This window comes from Leptinotarsa decemlineata, unplaced genomic scaffold, assembly GCF_025532065.1.
Source record: "Leptinotarsa decemlineata unplaced genomic scaffold, Ldec_3_MD MMD2_tig00026354_RagTag_RagTag, whole genome shotgun sequence".
NCBI lineage: Eukaryota > Metazoa > Arthropoda > Insecta > Coleoptera > Chrysomelidae > Leptinotarsa > Leptinotarsa decemlineata.
The window spans coordinates 21,475,007-21,497,871 of record NW_027412702.1 but is presented as its reverse complement, the minus strand read 5'-3'; the positions used below and the strand labels follow the sequence as shown (position 1 = coordinate 21,497,871).

The 22,865-nt window shown below is 34.7% G+C and overlaps 1 protein-coding gene and 1 non-coding gene across 2 annotated transcripts in view; one reads left to right on the top strand and one right to left on the bottom strand.

Annotated features, from left to right (window-relative positions):
* LOC111509803 (neuroligin-4, Y-linked) overlaps nucleotides 1–22,865 on the top strand; it is a 783,062-nt gene that overhangs the window by 54,732 nt on the left and 705,465 nt on the right. The window lies entirely within an intron of this gene.
* LOC111504530 (U6 spliceosomal RNA) lies at nucleotides 16,949–17,058 on the bottom strand. The gene has a single exon (XR_012467894.1). It is a non-coding gene; the product is annotated as a U6 spliceosomal RNA (small nuclear RNA).

Sequence of the window (22,865 nt, the reverse complement as noted above, 5' to 3'; positions counted from 1 at the left end):
GAGAACTGGTTTGGTGAGTTTAAACGAGGTGCAATGAGCGAAAACATAAAAGAAGTGCACAAAATAATTTTGAAATACCACAAACTGGAGTGGAATGAGATAGCTGAGGCTCTGACACAATATCAAGGGAACATGTTGGACATATCGTGCATGAATATTTGCGTATGCAAAAGCTCGGTTCTAAGTGGGTGCATTGCAAGCTCACAATCGACTGAAATCAACAACAAATTTATGTTTCTGAGCAGTGTTTGAAGTTATGGGTCGACATGGTACAATGGTTGAAACATGGCTTCCTTATTTCACACCAGAATCAAAACAATTGTGGTCTGAGTGGACTGCACCTGGTGAACCGACCCCAAACCATGCAAAGATGCAACAGGCTTCTGGCAAGGTTATGGTATGGCGCAATGTATAATATTCATCGACAAAAGAAATAAATTATCAACAGCATCATCACAGAGAGCTCTCAGAGCGTTCGAAGTGGAAAATTGCGGAAAAACAACCACCTTTGAAGAAAAAGAAAGTTCTGTTTCATGAAGATAATGCAGCTTGCCACAAATCGATGAAAACGATGGCAGAATACGATGAATTGGAATGCGAATTGCTTCTCATCACCTTTTTTCTGCCCTCAGACCTCAAGAATGCTCGTTAGAAAAAATTCAGCGCCGATGGAGAGGAAGTCGTCGAAATTAAGGCCTATTTTGGTGCTAAAGACAAATCGTACTATAACAGCATTTCAATTATAGGAAGCGACTCCCTAAGATGCGCGTTCGTTAGAAGACTGTATGTGAGAGAGAGGGAGATAGAAATCTTGAATCTCGAGTCTCTTCCTAGTTTTGGAAAGCTGTCTACTGAATTATAAATTCCAACAAAGTGTGGCGCCAATGGAATATGTAGCAGAGTTATTTCTCCGTGAGGATACCAATATCAAAATAATCCATAATGTTTGATTTCTAATACACAATCAGAAGTTGTTGAAAAATACTCGACGAAAGAGCAGATCACGAAGTCCACAAAAAATCCCTACAAGGAACTCCATTGAAACCATTTCACTTCCTTTTCGTTTTTATAAAATATTCAGTACCATCAACCAAGCATCACTTTCGCTGAGATAGGTCTGTTGTGAAAAGTGTATTTCCTTCTATTTTTGTTGCCGAGGGGAAAGTGATCCTGATCTTATTTCAATGTGTTTCAAATATTCCGTACGGGAAAGTGACAGGTGGCACGAAATTCAGATGAAATTTGTATGTTTAGGCGCAATCCGTGTTCTACCCTCAAGATATTCCCTTCATCTCAGTAAATGAGTCCATGAAATATTTCAGGATATTCAATCGTTAGTGTGATAAGGACATTGTGAACCAGTGGAATCGTATTCAATCACGTGAGATACAAATTGGATTAGGTTTTGGATTGTGACATATGATATATTATCATTTTATCGAGGGTAATTTATAACTCACCTCTTCTTGAGGTGCCGGTACCGTTATTGGTTATTGCTCTCTTTATGTAACTGTTAATTATGAAGTGGTATATATTGATGGAGTTTGAGAAGCGTTGCGCTAAACTTCGTCAATGAGTAACAAAAACATCGGTACTATTTTTTCATTAATTTCATACTTCTTCATATTCTTGAATGCAGCTGATCCATTATTATCATTATGCTGATTTGATGGCTTTAAATGAGGCAATTACAATTTGAGAATCAACACTGGATCATTATATGGCGGGGTCATCACTGAAGGTTAACCATGATTGAAGATAATATTCAAACAGATATTGTTTCAGTTTTATGTGACCTCATGGAATATTTTGTTTGTTTCTCATGAACCGTCTCCTCGAAAAACTGGAATTTTTTGGTATAAGAAGTCCTGCACTATTTTCATCCGTTTATATTTGACCGGTAAGAAACAAATTGTTTTTTCAAAGAGCAGCAAATCGAAAATCGGGATAATCCACATGGTTTCCCACCAAATACCATGTTTTCTCATTCACATTATTTGCTTATTTTTTTGTCAACTCCTTGTTATAACCTTTCTTCCTCATGTCTTGAATTTTTCCGCAATACATTTCACCGTACTTCTCATCTCTATCCATTTTTCGTTCAATATAGTTCAGTCTTTCTAGCGCATTTGTTCTGCTTTCAGGAAGAACAATGTTATCTTTTTTCCATAGAAGTCCTGTTTCAAATCTCTCTCCACTTCGTTTCATTGTTGTGTCCGAAATATGTTGTGCTCTCTTATCTTCAATCGACAAAACTCCATCAGACATACTTTGAACAGTTTCCAATTTCCAACTTTCTCTAACCATTTCGTGTAGAATATCCAAATCATCCTTCTCATTTCGGAGACCGTGGGTACTGATATGACAGACGATATGTTCATTCCTACTGGAGACATAAAAATTTCCATAAATTACCCATCCCAAAAATGTTTTGCTCAGGGCGGGTCCATTCCATGGTCCAGAAATGAGTTTTCTGTTAACTAGAAGTGGCTAATTATCTTGTCCGATGAGTATCCTGGGTTGAGCATCTTTCAACGGCGAAATCTTGTCCTGGATATATAGATACTTCATCCTGATCTTATCGAAATCTACTGTCTGCGAGGGAAGAGAAAGTATCGTTGTTCGTACATGGCGCATCTGAAAATTGGGACCATTGTCTTTGGAACTGATAGTAAATGAAACAACTTTAGAATCATTTCGTTGATGAAGCAAATCGTCATTAGTCCATTGTAGAGAAAGACTTTGTATGGGACAGTCAAGACCAAGATAATTAGCAAATTCTTCATCTATTAAAAAAATTGTTGATGCGTCATCCAAAAGTGCATAAGTTTGGCTGTTTTGTTTCGACAACTGACAACTACCGGTAAAATTTTCAGTAGAACGGATTTATTATTGAAAACGTGAGAATTTGATTCAACAATGGCAGAGTCATCAACATTATTGGCTTCATTAATAGTCTGAGAAACGTCTTTATGTAATAACTTATGATGAAACTTTGGACATTGTTGGATCCACATACCTTTCGTTTTCTGCATTGCTTCAGATTATGATAAGAACCCAAACAAGAAAAGCATATCTTATTTTCTGTTATTATTGACCACCTACCATCTACTGTCATTGACTTGAATTCAGAACACTCTGTAAGATGATGCACATTTTTCTTACAGCAAATACAAGATTTTTTACTCGTTGCTAAAGTAACTCCTTTTTTGACATATTTTGATTTTGACGTATTTTCCTGAATGTCATATTTCGGAATTTGAATTTGACTAGCCGCATTTGCCTTTTCATCAAGCCACTTTCCTAATTCTACTAGTTTGAATCGTGGTTTTACTAACTTAGAAAGGTGTTCTACCCATGATAGCTGATATGAGGTTGGTAATTTAGTCATTATTTCATTCACTAGAATTGAATTATGTAAATGTTCTTTCTCATTGAGCGATTCTATAGTAGCTACGAAATTTTTGATTCCATCAGAAAATTCTATGAATAACTCAAGCTTTTCTTCTCTCACGGATGTAAATTTCTTTATTTTCTCTAACAACATCATTATTATATGATCTGGCCGACCAAAACGATTCTTCAGTAAATCAATAACTTTGTCAACATTTTGTGGCATTATTGAAAGGGATTGAACAATTTTTTTGGCATTTCCTTTTAGGCACTTCTATAGTCTAGATTGATTTTTCTCGTTTGAAAATCCACAAATAACGTTAGAATTATTATAATGATAAATAAAATTGGGTCATTCACTTGGATTTCCGTCAAAAATGGGAAGTTCTCGTGGCAGAGATTGCCTTGTTAATATTTTTGTCATCTGAGGAAGTCATTTGATACATATTGTTATGAAAGAAAGGGGTAGAATACTTTTCCGGACAATTTTTGGAATGAGAGTCTCTTACCAATTCATCTTCTTTTACCATAAATATCGAATGCTTATCCTCACCGTCATGCCCGTTTGTCCATGGAGTTTTACCGTCGATCCAATCTTCCACGTTAGGCTTTTGGGACTGATACATTGACATTGACTCACTTTCATCACTATTCTCTTCAATTTCTGCTACTTTCAGGGCTAGTTCTAGATCTATAAGCTATTTTTCTAATGTTTTCTTCTCCATTGCAGATTTGCTTGCATTCATGCTATCCATGGTGTTCTTTCTTTGCATATCTCGAAGGACCATATGTTTTTGAATTACTTTTTTTTTTAACAAAACTTATATTTTCACATCAACCTTGATGACTACTAACAAATGTCAACTAAAAACGATATACAGGGTGTAATCAGATAACAATGATAAATCTATAACACCAGACATCACCAGAATCTAAGTCTCAATCTCAACCTCGATCATTTGAGAATCAGAATGAAAAAAATATTTCTAATCTAGATGTTTTTACGGAGTAGAAGAGTCTCCACGAAATGTTTTTTGATATTATTATCGTTGTATAAGAATATAACATACATATAATAAGTTAATGTTAGTTGGTAATCTTGGTATTGAATATATAACTCATGATGCAGAAGTATATGTATATGTAGATGTTCACTCTAGTGTTAGAATTCTGTTCAAAAAATCTGTTTAGAATCTGTTTTTCCGTTAATTAGCTGTCGCCCCCATACGAACGACAACTCTCAGAAGTTGAGAAACTTGTGCGAGCTAAGGAGTGACGAGGTCTTACCTTTCAACGTGTGGTTCCTAACACGGACTGTTTATTTATATAACCTGCTACAAACAGTATGTATTGTAGTTGAATGAATCTATGTATATAATTGTATTTTTTTGCATGACTATTTGTAAGTGTCGTTGTATACGAAGAATGACTGGGAAAATATCACACATGAACAAGCATTTAACTTTGAGTCTCCTAATGATACCACATATTTCCGAGACCACACTTATAATTCATAACGCCTGAAATACGAAGAAGAAGCCAGTCTCCGACGACATATTTTTTCATCAAAATAACCTCGATCCGACATTTCTCAATTTGTGTAACAAACTGTTTCCCTCCTGTTCAATTCTGATAGACCCTCCAAGCACAAAGACGAAAAATAACGAAGGACATTCGCAAAGCTGACACTTTTCCAGAGAAACGCGGTAGCTAACCTTTTGATATCGTTCTTTATACACCAGAAGCCTTTGATAATTGCTTTCCTGCGCTGAATAAAGCTTTAGAAGGGTATTGAACAAGATCGATGGCTGGGTTTTGAATTCTACGGTCTTGTTCGAAATCTTATGGATCCAATATAAAAATTACTGTCTCGTATACAGAAGGAATTCGTTTGAGAAATACCATTGATCATGATATTCACAGTGGGGTGAGTTCCGATACGATATACTCGTAATGCAATGTTTGCCAGTATTCGTGGCAGTGAAGTGTGTCGTAATTCATGCGATTGAGTAATGAACATCCGTGGGGTTCATCCGCGAAAGATATCCCGAATGAGAGTATTATTATTATCACACGCTTCATATTAGCTTCACCAGAATGTATGTATTTTTGTTGATTTATCAGTTTGTAACTCCAGAATTATCGATATTATTGCTTGATCTATTCGCGAGCAGATGGCGCTGTATGTAACCTCCATGATATGATTCGAACTTATTTTACATGCATTTCTTCATATGAAAAAACTATTTTTTTTTATTAACACGCGCACCTGCTGCCTTATTTGTAACCCTCCTTTGCGCGCCTGCTGCCTTGGGTATGGTAGCTGATTTTCAGACTCCCTCTCCGGAATCGGAAAATATCAATGGTCATTTTTTTAAACAATATACGGCTGATTAATCTCAAAGTTCAAATAAAATAAATATAGTTTGAAAAGTCTACAAAAAAAAAAAGCTTTTATACCATATGAAAGTGAAAAATGAAAAAATAAATATAGTTAAAAAAACTAAAAAACACGCTTTTGAAGAACATGGAACTAAACAGTTGGAAATATTTTTTCATAAATAAGCTTAAAACAATAACGAACGGAAAATACCAGTATTTTGAAAAAACAGCCTGGGTGCTTTGTGCCATATTTTTTGTTTATCAAGCACCCGTCGCTTTTTTCACAATAATACTATTATTTTTCATTCGTTGTTGTTTTAAGTATTTTTTTCTAATTATTCTACTATTTCCAATTCTTGTCATACTATTCAGCTGCTATTCATTCGAAATTCAAGTGAATACCAGAACTACAACCCATCAATAATTGCTCAATACAAATTAGTAACAAATTTTCATTGCGTCATTGATTTCAAGATGAACAATTGTCTGTTTCGTATACGGGATTTTTATCATTGGTCATAGTTCCTATCCCAAACTTAACTATTTCTCTCAAAAACTTTGAAAAGTCTAGTGTCATGTACCATCTCAAAAAGTCTAGACAGCGTTCATTTATTCTATGGTCATTCTTCAAGGTATATTGAACAACACTAGACTTTTCTGGTCTCCGGAATCAGGAATATGCTGGGTGTTCTAATCACCTTTTGTTCATTGATTCATTTATCGAATACATATTTGTACATGAATATTTCAAATAATATATGGGACTTCAGAGTTATCCCGCTGAATGTATGGGTTACATTTAGGTTTGAAATATACCTGTAATGAACTTTCCCATCTATTCAGTAAGATATGTGAACCATGTAATACACATTTAAAGGTAGGACCTCATTAGTCCTTAGCAAGGACAAGTTTCTCAACTTCTGAGAATTGTTATTCGTATGGGAGTGATAGCTGATTAATGGAAAAACAGATGTACATCTCCAAATACAGAAAATGGATACGCTCAATAAATAAAATGAGTGGAATTGAAGGGCTATGCAATTCTAGTGGTTTTAGTGAGTTGTTGGCAGGCGAGTAACAGCCAAGGTTTCTTTGTTTATGACTTTTCAAGCCAGTTTCGAATACCATTTATAGTTCTTAGGTTTTCAGGAAGAACATTTAAACATTCTGAGTCATAATGAAAAAGACTTATTTGGAAATGAGTTTCCTCGAAGAGTGGAATATGTAATGTTGTAGACAAGCCCTATTAGCCTTGAACAGACAACGTGTTACCTCTAGGCTAGTACCAGAATGCCACCAAGATTTAGCCAAAGCCTCGGTAGATAATAATAGTATCCTGAGGTAATCGCATTGCCGACTCTTGAGCCAACGATGCGGCTGGACTAAGAATATCAGGACCCCGTGGCAACTACGGCCTGATGACTTCGACAATTGCGGAACTAGCCAAATGTTACACCCATGCTCAATCCCTAAAGATATGGGATAGAATCAAAGGATGCAATCTTGTCAGGATCAGCCTGGGCGACCCTGGGAAGCTAGCGCCGAAGAAATATCTGGCAATGACCACTAAACATCTACACTCAACAGTAGGATTTCTGACTGACCACTGTCAACTAAGGAAACATCTCCATAATATGGGGCTAGTGGACACACCCTATGCAGGATGTGTGAACAGGAAGATGAGACTATCAGGCATGTCCTATACGAGTGCCAAAGTTATCGTCAATGAAAGAGTGTGTGTTTGACGAGTCTTGGCCTACACCCGCCAATATGAAGGAGCTGTCCCGCAGAGACCTGTATACTTTTCTGGAAAGGACAGGATGGGCGATGATCTAGGAAGGCCACTCTTCGGGAGGATGTACAATGGGTCACATGTGGCCTAAATGCTGTGGGCTTACACTCACCCTTCCTACTCTATAGATACAGAGAGATACAGATGTAATGTTGTAACTGCATCTGACCTTGTTATATCATTTTCTAGGTATTTGATTTCACCATTCTTCAGGTAGACCCAGATTATGCTTCTGTAAATATAAAAAAAATCATATTTATTATTGGTGTATTGTTGAAAAATAACGTTTTTGAGGATAGTTTTTTTTTGTAAGTCATTTTCAGTAAAGAATTTTGAGCAATTTCAAGAGACACCCTATGCTCTAATTCAGCAACTCAGAACAGATTGAACTTTCCATTTTTAAATTTCAAGTCTTTAGGAATAACAAAGATTTGTGAAATGTACAAACAGTTTCGAAACCTACATGAACAGTCAACTTTCAGAAATTCGATCAAATACATCAGTGTATTATGTATGTATTATGTATGTTCATACGGAGTATCCATGAAATTTGAATCAGCGTTCATTTGGAAAAATCGAAAATTCACGACGATTCTACTTGAACTCATCTTTTCAAAATAGTTTTTTCATTCATGTCCCTGTCAACATTTTTCTCAGTATCGTTTCTATAAACAAGAGAGGTGAGTTCTGCCAATTTTCGTTGCATGTAATGGTGTGACCTTTCAGCCATATTTAAAAATGTGACACGAGTTTTTTTGTCAACAAAATCTTGCATGAAGTCAACAGGAGTTTGTTAGACTTTCAATAAGGTGGTTGGCGATGGAGTTGGAGACGATGAAAGCCAGCGAACTGAATGTATCGAATGAAGAAACACTAATATGAACTATTATCTAACAATCGCAAGACTAGATTTTCGTTAAAAAGCATTATTCTTATCAGCGAAAATTTCATCCGTTATGGGAAATGTGTCCTAAAAGAAATGTGTGCATTAAAACTCTAATTTACTCCAAGTCTTACCAACGTAGGCTCTACGTACTAAATATATAATTTCAAAACAACGAGTCTCACTGTCGCTCTTGTGCCTTCCCATAAATAATGCACGAGCGGCACATTTCCATATATGACACAAGTGGGGAAGTTTCTCTACAAAAGTTATGTTATTTGGTCGGGCGCCTGATGAGGGGTTCCAAGAGATTAATACATATTAAACATCTGGCTACGTGTCTATAGTCAAAGACGAGTTCCGTACATCAGTTTTGGGTGAGAATACTGAATACAGAATTACTGGGAGAACTGAAGTGTGATGAGCTAAGCTCGATTACAACTAACTCGGAAATATGGATGTGTGATATCTTGCGAAAGCTATGTATGGTGATACCCATTTTAACTACGGTAAGAGACAGATTTATTCAATTCAGAATTTTTCAAACGCCGGATCTGTCTTTCATACAATGTAAAATTATGGTCAGACTGGGAGTGTTTATATAAACAATATTCATTGGCATATACAGTCTGATATATTATGATATTACGTAGCTGAAAACTACTCAGGATTCAAATATGAGTTTATCAATATCCCAGCACTGGAAAGGTGAGTTTTGTCTATTCAGTGGTATAGGTTTGCTGGTGACCACCGACGCACGTGGGCGACTGTTACGAAGAACAGTTTGAGAAATGGGGAGGAGGGAAGAGGAATTCTTGATTTTTTTCCTGGCTTTTGAAAAGTTACAGTTAGAGATAGAGCATATTCAGCATCGTTCTGAAACCATATGACGAGAGAGAACTATAAGTATGTATACCAAATGATCAGATTTCAAAAAGAATTGCAGAATTGCCCGAAATCCAAAATTTGATGTGGAGAAATCCGTATCTGGTAACAGCATTTGCCAAAATTAATTCAAAAAGAATAAATAAACTAGAAAGGAGCATTTACACTGGTAACAGCTGAGTGAGATTTCACGAGGATTTCTTGGTTGAGAAATCTAATTCCACTGTTCAGACGATTTTTATGTTATTTTTAATTTTTTTGTACGTTATTACAGATGATATATTTACATAGACACCTTCTATGGGATCGACAGGAGACCAATCCACAAATTTTCCTCAAACCGATGGAATTATAAAAAAATTGAAGGCTAGGCCACCAGAGTTTTACAGCAATAAAATACTTCTTCCTATCAGCAATAAAACTGACATGAAATTGATATCCAGATGTCAACATCCTCAAATCATACGCGACTCTTATAAAGTTATGCGTCATTCTCCGAATTTCAATTCATGTCACTGCCCCAATAAAATTGAACCAATGGCATGGGATATTTAGATATGGTTGTGGGTAAGTACTAAAATTTTGCATAATTGATTCTACAGTGCGGTCCATATGTATGGAATAAATTCACTTTCAGCGTTATTATGTACAATGTGAAAAAAACCTGAAACAGGTCGATTTTTATTCTTAAATTGACAATTCAACCCCCTCCAGCACCCCTTCTGAATTATAAGAGATATGGAAAGAGATTTTAGTCCTCTGTTCAGCAATATGAAGTTTTTCAAGTTTGGTGTAATCATAACTGAGAAAATTGATTTTTAGGTATCACAAAACTTTACGTAGAATGAAGATAATAATGCCACAAAATATTTAGAATGTATTTTAAAATGTATTTTACGATTGAATTGAATGTTCAAAATAACCACCATTAACTTCTTGACAATAACCGAGGCTATTTTGGAATTCTCGTACAACAATTTGTAAGACCTCGGGGGTTATTTTTTTAATTTCTTCCGTTATCCCAACTTTCAAATCAGCAATATTGTTTGGTCTATTAAAATATACTTTAGATTTTGAATAACCACATGAGAAGTAATCGAGAGGAGTCAAATCGGGGGATCTAGCCGGCCATTCGATCGTTCCACGTGTTCCAAACCACCTATTGGAAAAAACCTCGTTTAAATAAGTTCTTACTGTACGTGCGAAATGCGGTGGAGCTCCGTCTTGTTGGTAGTAAATAGATGATTAACATCAGGAAAATGTATTTGTGATGTAGACACTAAAAAGTTAATCAAAGAATCTAGATTAACCTCACCATTAACAGTGCCCTCAAAAAAATAAGGCCAATAATTTTATTGTTGATGATACCAGCCCAAACGTTAACTGTTTTAAAATATTGAGAGTGAGTCGGTCACATCCAGTGAGGATCTTCTCTGCTCTAATATCTACAGTTCTGTCTGTTAACTATTCCATTTAAATGAAACGTCGCTTCATCAGAAAACACTATTTTGTTTATGAACTGCAAATCTGCATTCATTCTGTCCATCATCAATTCACAGCATTCTTGCCTTCTATCAGGATCATCATCATTTAACTCCAGAACCAACTGAACTTCGTAAAAGTGGTATTTTTCTTTATGCAAAACTCTCAAAACAGATGATTTACTTATATCATTGTCGGCGGCAAGTTCTCGAGTTGTCTTATGCGGATTTTCTAGAAGTACATCTAACTTTTTTTCATCAGTGAATTGAATATTTCTACCTGGTTTTCCAATATTTTTTACAGGTCCAGTTTCAAGACACTTTTTTTCAATTTTGCTAACTGTAGACTGAGAAAACAACTTTGGCGTAGATGTTTCACCCTCCCATTCACTTTCACTGGTAGACTGATTCGATTTCTGTGAATTTGGCAACATCATTGTTTCTGAGGGCATGCGAATCACTTTTGAAACATAAATAGGCCGAGAGAGATTTTCACTGTGTAAAACAGGACATTTTGTAGACTGTAAGTCTGGATTTCTTCACGTTTTATTTCGATTAAAACCTTTAGCATCTACTACGCAGAAGTAACAATCATTGAAATTATTCTCAGGCTCCATCTAGATCATAGGAATACCAAAGTCTAATCCAGAACGTTGTCCTTTTTTCCACAACCGCAAAGACTCAACGCAAGACTCACAAACTTTATTAGGAACCCGTGATTTATCTAATTTGTCCATTTTAAAACCGAAATATTCATCATAAGTTTCCTTAACAAAGTCTGTGATATTTCTTTTTTGTTTTTTTGATATATAAATACCACAAATATTACAGAATAATTCACTACTATATTTGCACTTCCTTCGTGACAAACTCATGTTTAAAAAGACAAGATAAATATATTAGAACGGACACTCAACAATTGAAACAAAATATTAACATATAACAACTCATCCAGATTTCCGTGTTAGTACTTCAATATTATCAAATAACTGAGTTCTCAACTGTTTTGCAGAGCAAGGAGCCCCAGAAGTGGGGATCACGTGATGTTTGTACGCGCAAAGAAGTTGTGCAGAAGCCTAATCATGACTGAGAAAATAATTTTTTTTTTACTAACAAGCCGATTATTATTAAAAATACAAGATACGTAAAAATCATGAAAAATAGAGCACATTCAGTATTTTCATAGATATATTCGTGATTTAGGCACTCGAAAACATAAAAATTTGCAAAAATATCCAGGGCAACACAATTTTTTTTTTTTTTGTAGAGCTGTGTTATGGTATAATAACTCCATAGTCCATAGTCATATATCATATATCATTACCTAGGTTATTATCGGATGAAAACTATCAGATATTGCATGCAATCATTCTCATAAATTGAATATTTCATATTGAACAAACATTCACGTCATTTAAATCTGAAATTTCCTGCATTTATAGGAACGTATCAAAACAAAAAAGCGTGCACTGTCAGTGTTATCTCATTCAGTTGATTGATTGAGTGCATTCGTGCTCCATATCATCTTCGTTACCATTATACTGGAAAAAGTCAACCTTGAGGGCCTAACTAGTCTTTTGTGTTTCATCGATCGCTCAGTCCTTTCATTGTAGCTTCTCACCTCATTATGTTTATCTGAACGAGAGAATGAAGTAGATCGATACATCTGCTTTTGATGTCAAGGAATGTCAAATGTAAAACAGCGGTAAAATGGAAGAAAATGATGAAAATCTAGAACTTACGAGATTTTGTGAATCATTCTGGGTGGACGGTAGCCTGGTGTATTGACGTGGGTGATTTGCTTCACTCAGTCAATCCACCGCTTTGTGACCCGGTGGTTCAAACCGCAAGGCCGATTTTCACTACCTATCGTCCAACCCGTGTTAGGAACCACACGTAAAAAGGTAAGACCTCGTTATTGCTCAGCTCGCACAACATATTTTCAACAGATTCTTCCCAACTCATCTACAGATAGACGATCGAATTGTTGGACTGATATCAAAATCTCTAGTGCTATACAGGGTGTTTCAGAATCGATCCTCACCATTGGGATCTCGGAAACTATGAGAGATACGAAGATGGTTGAATAGAAGGAAAGTTGCGCATTTACCTGACCAACAATATACCGTTGAAGTCCGAGTATACCCGGAGATATCCAGAAAAAACATATTTCGGAAAATGTTTTTTTTCTGGCTTTATTTTTCAAAGTATTGGAAAATAAATTTCACTTCCACATTACCACTTCTTTCTTGCTAAATAATGATGTTTTCAGATTAGCTATCCGACGTTTCGTCTTCCGGCTATCATCATCAACTTAATTTTTTCTAATGGGCGCTGCATTGGATTCTTTCTGTTTTGAATAGAACCAGATTCTACCTTTTCAGTGATGTATCATTAGTTATTTTTATTTTTCGAAAAATTGGAGATATTGAAAGAAATAATTCTTATCATAATAGGTTTACACTTTGATGTTTCTTAATTTGACTTTCAATTTGTTACACTCAATGATATTTTGCTATTGCACAAGTCACTGAATTTTTGATACAAATTCATTACAGATACGATAGAAACAGTGTTAGGACATCGGAAATGTATTTAAACTTGTATCCCGAAAAATGACAACAATATCGTTATTGGATCAAAATCTCACTCTCAAGTATTAGGATTATTACAGGGACATACTTCTAGTACCAAGCTTCTAAGACAGCTCCAAGCATCTGTGAGCTGATTCAAGAGTTTCATGGTGGGCTTCAAAATAGCCATTCACACTTGAGACAATCATAACAAATGTATCAACCGTGTAAACATAATTTGTATCAGCTTATTTGACAACTACAGAACGATATCTCATAGACATTTAACCTGTTGAAAGTTTTCATTTCACTTACTTCAAATACTCTCATTTCGTAACTTGATACATGAGATTTATGAAACGTAATCCGCTCTTTCCCAAATAGTCTTATGAAACCCAATTCTGTATCATTTCCAATGCAAATTTCTTACTATTGTCTTGGCAAAAACCAAAGTTGTTTGTAGGATTTGATTTGTGAGCAAACTAAGAACAAAGTTTGCACAAACATTATTGATTACGCCATTGTTTTCCCAGGTGAATTTGTTCTCTCATAATTGGATTATTAATAATCCGAAAACTTTATAACAAGTTTCAAATGGAACGAATGAAATTTGTAGCAGATTGTGTTGAAGCCGAAGGAACCAAAAGTCGAGTGACGAACATTAAAACTTCCGAGTGTTTGGAGAATTAGGCGGGGTTTATTGTTATCCAATGTTATCCAATTTACTAGCGGTTTCAGGAATTGAAGATAGATGAACTTTGTTTTCTTGGAATCGCAAATATGGGAATATTCGAATTGAATTTCAGATGAATATATTGGTGATTTTGATTCTTTCTCCATCGATTTCACACTCATATCGTTTCAGCTAATAGAAATCTCAATTTCCACTATCAGGAGCAGTACATCACATGAACAAAAATGTCTTCAGTTAGAAAATATTGATAATCAATAACAAAAAAAAGCAGGTTCGATAGCAGAAAATCGCCGATTTACCAAAACACTTCGAATTTTTATGCCTCTCACTATCAAACTGAAAGACTGAAACTGTGGATTTATTGAAATGCTTGCTTTATTAATTCAAAAAGGATACATCCTAATATACAACAATGATAGTAATGTTAACATTAATATACATATAAATACAATAATAAAAAAAAACTACTTATATTTGTTAATAAGTAGTCTCTCCTACGATAATTGAAAATACAAAAATAAATAAAAGATAAAAAGTATCACATAATACCTTAATGGTCTCTTAAATGGTCTAATAAATTTCTTTTGAACAGAATAAGACTGTTAGAAGACTCGAATGTTTTTGTTTGATTATTTACATGATTTTTTTTTATTCTAGTATTATACTGGTGGATTTGATCATTAAAAATTACAAATTGGTCAAAATATGAGGGTGGAAGGTTATGTAACATTTTGTAAATATGAATCACCGTTAAATATGTAAGCCTACTTTCTATAGATAACCATTCATTCTAGAGTTCAAGTTCTCTATGTTCAAGTCGAGTGTATCAAATCAAAATTCATTAATTCAAAATTCGTTAATTTTCAACATTCATCTCATTTTAGAAACAGATCTCATATTACCATATTTGAATTACTCTTTCAATCATCTATATTCTCACTCAATATTTTTTTGTGAAAAAATAGGGAAAGAAGAATTTCTCTTCAAAAATCTACGGTTACATACTGAACGGTTTGTTGGCTAAAACAAAAATAATGTCGAACATTAGGAATCATACGTTAAAAGGTAAGACCTCGTTAGTTCGGAAAAACATATTTCAAACAGAACAGACACAGACAGATGAATTTCACCAGTTCGGACTTGTCTTATATTGAAAATCTGTTTAAAAATTCTGTTTTTCCGTTAATCAGCTGTCGCACCCCTACGAACAACCCTCAGAAGTTGGAATTTGTGCGAGCTGAGGACTAACGAGGTCTCACCTTTTGACTTGCGATAGCAAGTGAAAATTGATCGTTCAGCCTGATGCTTGAACCAGCGTCCAACACGGTTTGGCCGATTATATAAAAAGATTTCAAATTTTCAAAAAAAACAATACAGAGGAAAAATCAAAAACAAAATATGAAAATAACAATTATATTGAGCAAAAAAATCCGAAATAAAATTACAGTGGAATAAAATATGAGTAAAAATAGAACAATTGAACAGACCGATCATCAGTTCCAGAGATTCGGCTACTCAACACTTGTCTAGATTTTTACTCCCAGTAATACAAACATTACAGAAAAAAACATCATCTTTTGTGGGGAATTCAAGACATTTTGTCGAACTACTAGGGGCAATCGAAGTCGCAAAGCAAGATCAATTAATCAGTTTCGACGTGGATAGCCTTTACACCAACGTTCCGGTTGAAGAAGTACTCCAAATCATCAGAGGAAGCTATCCGAAGACGAGAAGATAAAAAGAACTTACCTATAGAAGTAATTATGGGATTACTAGAATGCTGTGCACGAAACTGTTCCAACTGAAGGACGAATTCTTTACACATGATGAGAAGCTGTCCAAGCGATCGTCACTTTTAACAGTTATAGCCAACATATATATGGAGTGGTTTGAAACTCTGCCCTTCGAAAACGCCCATAAGAAACCCCGAGTCTGATTGAGATACGTTGACGACACCTTTATAATGTGGAACCATGGGAATACAGAACTGAACGCCTTCCTGAAACACATTAACAGCGTAAGACCTTCCACAATGGAGAAGGAAGTCCACAAGGAATTGCCATTCCTAGACGTATTGGTGAAGAGGATCGATACCCAGGGGCTAATATCCGTTTACCGAAAACCCACTCACACGGGACAGTATCTGAATCACGAATACAACCACCATCAATCGACTTAAACAGGAATCATCAAGGCTCTATTAGACCGTGCCTTCGGGGTCTGTAATACGAAGGAAAGTTTCGAGAAGAGACTGGAAAACAATCAAAATTATCTGCAACGGAATGGCTACTGCAAAGCGATGATGGAACAGACTTTGGCTAGAAGACAGCATGGATACATGAGCATAATGCCTATTTTTGCCAATTGTGTGGAAAATTGACCATGGTTGATGTGCATTCGTGTTATGGTAGTGGCGTAGAATCTTGAAGAATTGAAGCTGCCCTTGTGAGATGATTTTTCGATTAAGATTAAGATAGTTTTCAGAGTCTTCCGCAATTTAGACGTCTTTCCTAACGCCTGAGAGTATGTCTTGCGGAAAAAGGTTTTCATCATGAATGAGTGATTTTTTATTGATATGTCTGTTGAAGTTAGTAAAGGAAAGAAGAACAGATTTTGAATCCGATGAATTGACTGAACTAGCATCGCCATTATGTTTAACCCACAATAGAGCTTGAAGTAGAGAATAAGCCTCCGCTGTGTGAATCGAAGTCTTATTGGAAAAGTGAAATTGGAAAATAATATGTTTGTTTAATATATAGATCAGTACCATAATCACTTTCAGACCCATCACAGTATATTGTGTTGAGAGATTCAATCGTGTGTATTCACTGAGAAATTGGGGAACATGACCGTTGGCTCTAACATAAAAATGTGGAACGCCTCATTATTTTGCATGTCATCCTTGCGCAGCGGCCATGCTAATCTTCTCTGTATCGTTCCAATTTAAGTATGTGATACATGCCAAGAAAAATTACATGATATTATTAGTTGAAAGAACCATTTCTTTAGCAGAACAAAAATACCTCAATTCAACCACGAAGTTGATTACTATATGGTTATAGTTTATGTATTTCAGGTAGTCACCATATGGTTTTTCAATATCCAGCGCTTTTATGAATTTCATTTATTTGAACAGAGGTTCAAAAATAGATAGTGAATCTACTCTTGATGTTCCAAATTATCGTCCACAATTTAAAAAAATCTTTTTATTAGGACATAAGTAACTAAAATACTTTTTTCTGAAATAATATTTCTATATGACAGGGTGGCTAGTTTCATATCGATGATAATGATATTTACGAAAGAGTATTTGAAAGAATTATAATTAATTAGTCAATGGTAACAACCGCAAATATGTTTAGCGCTTGAAATATTCAACTCTTTCGCTAAGAAAAAATTCAATGCATATTTTTGCCTTCGAATAATTCTGCATTGCAAATAAACACTAATCTGGAATCAGAAAACAAATGAAGAAATTTATCCTCGGAAGTTTTCAAGTGAATTTCCTCCATTCATACAAGTTCCATTCGGAAACAATTTGGCCGGCAATTTGCATATTAACCAGAATTGGTATTCAAGAGAAAACCAAGAGATTAAATTATATCTTTATTGAAAATGGGGAACAATTCCTTTTTGGGCATTGTCGCAAAAGTAAACGTATGAACAGAGATTTACAGCGGTTGTTTTTCAATTGTTTCCTTTCCTGGTAAAATAATCTGCGTAGATTGTAGTACGAAAGATAAATTATTTCCGGTTAAACATGGAATTGTGTTTTGGCTTTGTTGAACCTACCGAATACGTAAAATCTCATTAGGAAATGAAGTCATAGCCGTTCTGCACGCGAAAATGGTTGTTATCTATGTTATAATGGAAGTTTCTGTAGTGAATCGATTTGCTGCATTTCATTTCGTTATTCTCGAAGGAATAATGAATTGAATGCAACAACACCACTGATTTTGGTATCACTAGTCAATAATACTGTGATATAAAATGTTTTCGACATTGAAAAAAAACGTGTGCGTTTCGGGATGCCCGACATAAGTGATAATTTGAGCTTATTTGAGTAGAACTATTTAATATTGAAATTGTATAATTTTGAGGCACGTTTCACATAATATAAGAATGCTTCGTGCTTGGTGGTTAGATTTCCATAACACTCTCAATAGTATATGCCTAACGCCCAGCGAGAGAGGAGGAGCCTGCCGTCCGCTAACGTATGCGTGTAAGAAATGGATACCAGACAAACTGGCGCCGTTACGCGATGAGTAACGGCGAAATTTATAAGAATTTATCATTTCAAAATGTGGTGCAAAATCGAGAAGCAGTAGTTATTTACTCATTCACACATATAGCAAAGCTACATATCATATAATGTCTGAGAACGAAACGCATTTTCGGAGATTCTTCTGAAAATATGTGAATGCAAGCAAAACTTGCTGGAAATTGTAAAATATAGAAACATAAAATGCTGTCGAGCAGCATTCCTATTCAGAATTCTAGACAACAGGCTTCTTCCACCACCAATAAATGTTAAGCTAACAGTTGATGACTTGGTTTTGAATGATGGAGGGCTATTTTCAAATCTTCCAATCGATTTAGCTCTACGCTCAAATGCTCCACTCGAAGATTTCCTGCAAATGCCTTACGATTATTTTTGTCCGACGGCAAAATTGAAGCTATGAAGTCGAACAAGCAAAACGTGTGGTCTTTAGCATGCTTTCGTCAAGTCACTAAATCGTCACATCGAGGAGGAGATCTTTGAAAAAAGCATGTGTGTCTCGGGGCGCCCGACAGAAGTGATATTTCAAACTAATTTCAGTTGAACTATGTAATATTGAAATTGTTTAACTTGACACAAGCTTGGGTTATTACTTAAATTTTATGATAATATAAGGATAGGTTATTCATTGATGAAATTTTTCATTGATTATTTTGTGTATGTACATATATCATAGCCACCATAAGCCAATTGTTACTTTTGTAGAATCAGATAATGATACTGCAAATGTACATACACAAAATTAGTATAATGATTTTTGAGCCACGTTCAACATATTGAAAATATGCTTGCTATATGTCTATTGCACATTGAACACTGAGCGTCTGTCCAATGAAAGAGGAGCAGCCTGCCTTCCGCGTTAGAGAAAGGCAAGTCAGACACACCGGCGCTGTAACGCGTTAAGTATCAGAGCAATTTACCTTCTTAAGAGGACTATTCACTTCAAAAAGTCAACACGTACTGGTGTCAAAGTTAGGGCTATAAGAGTTGTTGCTCGTCGTGCTAATGAAATGATGTGCATTATTCGAAATTTAGAGAACTACCGACTAGAATAGCTCGCATGAAAGTAAGCAGACACACAACATTGAGCAGCAAACTTCTAATGCTATTGGAAACTCAAAATCATGGATTCGGGTGTCATGGACTGTAGACTGTAGACTGTTCATTGAAGTTGATATATGTTAAAAAAAATCTGTTTTTCGTTAATCAGCGGTCGCTCCCATACGAACGACAACTCTCAGAAGTTGAGAAACTTGTGCGAGCTAAAGACTAACGAGGTCTTTCCTTTTGACGTGTCATTCCTATACTGAACATTCCAAAGAAGTTCGTTTTGTTCGTGATATCACCTAAGATTTTAACGTTTGTTTAAATGAATATTATATGCGTTGGAGTCCTCTACCCTAAATCTATCTTCTCATTTCTATAACGTTAAATACTGCTCATGAATCATTGAAAAAACTTAATAATTTGAAACAAATTCATATAACAATGTTAACGTGAAGGCGTGTAAGAGCTTTGCTTGCTTTTGTTGATAAGGGTATTGGTTGGAAAATAATTGTTATAAATATGCTTACATAATACTCAGCTCTAGTGTTCTGAAGCAAAGCTCGTTTTGGAGTCTTTGAAATGTTACTATAAATATAACAGGCATGAAATGAAAAACCAATTGCAGTTTTCAACATTTTTACTGACCAAAATGTAGTTTTAAAAGAGTGATAAGGAAATATATATGAAAATATTTTCAATTTGGAAACAACTTGAATTAATTTCCACGGCAACTTCTTGGAGGCAATTATTAGATCGATGGGAAATCAAATAATCCATCAATAGAGTTTCACAGATTTGAGAATTAGAATGATTTTTGTGCTTGTTCAAATGACCGAATTGAATACTTCATGTATATCAGATTGGAAGATCGATTGGATTGTATATCAGATTGAATTTTTTTTCTGTTTAGTGAAAATCACAGTTGTTGGTTTTTGAAATATATCCATCGAATCTCTCAAAAATGGAATAAGCTGTTACTTGATCAATCGATTAGTAAATATCAACTAGCTTTTTTCATATCTTCAAACTCAATCGAAAAATTTGGTCATTTATTTACCACACAGAATATAGAATCACGAAACCAGATACTCTTTCCAAACAGTTTTGGAAAAATTCGTTCTCAATGAACGTGTAAATTATAGAGAATCTTCCTGTTCAGTTATTTTTCAAATGTTAAATTACTAATCTGACAGTGAATCATCAAGTTATAAAACGGAGAATATGAGAAATACATGAATGTTTGACTTTGAAAAACTGCTTTTCAAAATAACAATTGGTTTCGAAAGGATGACAAAACAAAAATTACGGAACATGGATAGTAACGAACATCAAAAATGTTCTCTGACTACATGACAGATGACAGATTTGATGTACTAGGTATATGCATCCTTAAACCATCGACACAAAGTTAAGGTTTCCTCCGCAAACTTTTAGTTTAAAAAAGTAGTAGCCTCTGCGCATTACGAGTATATTGATGTAAAATTAACACCTTTCCATTCAGCAATTACATCAATGGAAAAATGATAATCAAATTCAACGGAACTACATAAAATTACGGATCTTCTGATGCACACTCGTTGAGCCAATATCGTTTCACTTTTAGATGGAGAAGGATCTTCGTTATGAATAGCTCCAGATAAATTCAATTAGAATACATGTTCAATATTCATGAAGTACTGTCGCAACGGATTCATCAACCCCATGAGTGTTATGAAGTATTAATTATAGAGGTTTGGGTTTCTGTAGCCAGAGGGGATTTTGAAATAATGAATAAATATTTGCCGTATAACTCTGTTGATTTTATTTTGAAGAGATTCATTAAAAAAAGTTTAACGGGGTTCGATAATATATTCTATCAAATAATTGTCATGAATTACTATTGTCTTTTTTTTGCACCTTATTTTCCGTATTTTTACTCTCACACGTTGCAAAAAAAAATGAAAAATATTTTCATTTCTACAGAACATTCTACGTAGATAGATATATTTATTGATCATTTTGGATTATTTTCATGTTATAGGACTACCTGAAAATCATCAATACATACATATAATGAAAGTGTAACTGATCGCTGACTGTATATGAAAAGATATTTCACGAAAAATATTTTTACAGTCTTCTTCAACGCAATATAATTCACAACAATGATTTTTATATTCTTTTCCATTATATTGTGATGAGCTTCAATTATTATTTGCGGTTTCATTCACTTCAATCGGTTCATAAGTAGACAAGTTATTTAAATTCAAAGAATCACCTCAAATTTTTGTTATTGAAAGTCATTATATCAGAAATATGCGATGGACTGTGGCTGCTCATCGTTATAAAGTTCAACTCAGTACACCTTTTATTTGGAAAACTGCAATTTCCACTCTACGTGGTAAATCAGTCTCTTTCAAATGTTGGACACAGTAGAACTCATAGGGATGCCATTTATGCTTATTAAGACAAATTGTCACGTAGGGTATACCTATCTCCCTTTCAGCCTCGTGCAGAGAAGCATTTGGAAATGCATGAAAGTATCCCAAAACTGTTATACCATTGTCATCATCATCCACTTTAGTCTTCTTACGAATGATTTTTGGACGGAAGGTTCCATTCAACCTACAGTTTTTTAGTAGTCGATTTATCACATTATTATTCGGCTTCGAAAGTTGTGGATACCTTTCATGAAATACTCGGCATGTTCTACTTGCAATTCTATTGCACTCACCATAAATTATTAATAAATTCAAGAAATCTTCATTACTGTAACCTAATCTTGACATTATTCTATTATAATTGGTAGCTATCACAATCAGTCAAAACCACCAACGAAAGTCTGTCGTTAAATTATTGGTTTATTTATTTTTCCAAAGCACACTATTAAAAAATATTGATGTGTACTGTTATACGTTAGAGATCAATACCTCAATGTATACAAATTGTAACTTTTTCTAAGGTAGGTACATACCAATTTCGAATTGACTGATCTGAGACAATTAAAAAACTGGATCAAAAAGAAATATTACTAAGTATCAAAAAAAAAGTTGAATATCCAAAATAAGTGATGAATTCAAAAAAACGAGCAAGAAAACCACGTCAGTTTCCGTTTGAAACACTTTATCTCGAAAACGGTTCAAAATAGAAATAGTATTATCTGCACAAAGATAATCTAAAATTGGATGTAGAGCTCAAAAATGTTAAAGTATACAGGGTGTTCCATTTGAAAAAATTGAGTTCCACTCATTTTTTCACGAGATCGAAGTATCTGCATTTTTTGAAGACCCTGTATGAGGAAAATGAAAATATGACTATGAGTAAAGATTCTCATAGTATCACTCTACTCCATTTCAAATTTGATCGTTTTAGTGCAAGAGAGTTCAAGATTATCAGCATTTATATATTTTAGGCGTGTAGGTCATATTGATTTATGCATACTGTGAAATTTTCAGGTTGATCCGTTAAATAGTTTGT